General features: G+C 36.9%; 1 pseudogene; it reads left to right on the top strand.

Annotated features, from left to right (window-relative positions):
* Positions 1 to 609: 609 nt before the first annotated feature.
* Positions 610 to 1,158, top strand: LOC132028004 (large ribosomal subunit protein uL22-like; annotated as a pseudogene).
* Positions 1,159 to 1,505: the final 347 nt, after the last annotated feature.

Raw genomic sequence — 1,505 nt, 5'->3', positions numbered from 1 at the left:
AGTGGAAAAGGATACTTCCCAACTCATTCTATAGGACAAGTATTATCTTGAAACCACAATGAGACAAACATAACACAAGAAAACTATAGACCAATATCTTATGGATAAGATGCAAAAATCCTCAATGAAGAATAGAAAGCAAGTCCAACAACATATAAAGAAGATTATACATCATGACCAATGTGGGATTTATCTAAGAAATACAAGCATAAAAAAAATCACCTAATGCAACACACCTTTTTAATAAAATAAAAATCCCAAATCATATGGTCAATAGATGCAGAAGAACATTTGACAAAATTCAACACACTTTCTTAATAAAAATAGTTAACAGAAGGACTAGAATAAAACTCCCTCAACCTGAAAAAAAAAGGCATCTACAAAACACACACACACACACACACACACACACACACACACACACAAAACTATAGCTCACATTAAAATCAATAGCAAGACACTAAATCCTTTACTCCCAAGGTATGACAAAGGTAACCCCTCTTGTCATTTCCATTCAACATTGTACTAGAGGATCTACACATGAAAATTGGACAATGAAAGGAAAAAATTGTTCCTCTTCCCCTAAGTGGCTTGAAGTGACCTCTGAAAATGGCTCCCTATTCGCTTGACCCAGAAAACCCTACAAAATCATGCAAATCAAGAGGTTCAAATCTTCATGTTCACTTTAAAAATGAAACTTCCCAGTCAAGGGTGTGCATCAAGGGTGTGCATATCCAAAAAGCTACCAAGTATCTAGAAGACGTCCCTTTGCAGGAGCAATGTGTGCCACTCCTTCGCTACAATGGTGGAGTTGATAGCTATGCCCAGGCCAAATAGTGGGGCTGGACACAGGGTTGGTATCCCAAAAGGAGAGAATTTTTACCACATATGCTTAAAAATGCAAAGAGTAATGCTGAACTTAGGGGTTTAGATATAGATTCTCTAGTCATTGGGCACATTCAGATGCACAAAGCCCCTAAGATATGCTGCAGAATTTACAAGGTTCATGGTCAGATTAACCCATACATGAGTTCTCCCTGCCAAAATGAGATGCTCCTTACTGAGAAACAGTAGATTGTTCCTAAAACAAGAGGTTTTACAAAAGAAAAAATATCCCAGAAGCAACTGAAGAAACAAAAATTTATGACCCAGGAGTAAATTCTGCAGAGAACAAATGCAAAAGAGAGAGAGAGGTCAAATTATCTGGATTAGAAAAAAAAGTAAAAATATCTCTATCTGTACATGATATTATCTAATATAGAGAAAACTTCAAAGAGAAGCACCTGGGTGGTGCAGTGGGTTAAGCATCTGACTCTTGATTTCAGCTTCAGTCGTGATCTTGGAGTAAAGAGATTGAGCTTCATGTCTGGCTCCTGTGATCAGTATGGAGTATGATTTATAGTATCCCTCCTTCTCTCTCTGTCCCTCCCTCTCATGCTCTCTCTCTCAAAAATAAATAAATACATCTTTCAAAAAAAGGAGAAAAAAGAAAATCCCAAAGAATG

This window comes from Mustela nigripes, chromosome 12 (genome assembly GCF_022355385.1).
Source record: "Mustela nigripes isolate SB6536 chromosome 12, MUSNIG.SB6536, whole genome shotgun sequence".
NCBI classification, from domain to species: domain Eukaryota; kingdom Metazoa; phylum Chordata; class Mammalia; order Carnivora; family Mustelidae; genus Mustela; species Mustela nigripes.
Note: the sequence above shows the minus strand (reverse complement) of the source record. Positions and strands in the feature narration are given on the sequence as shown.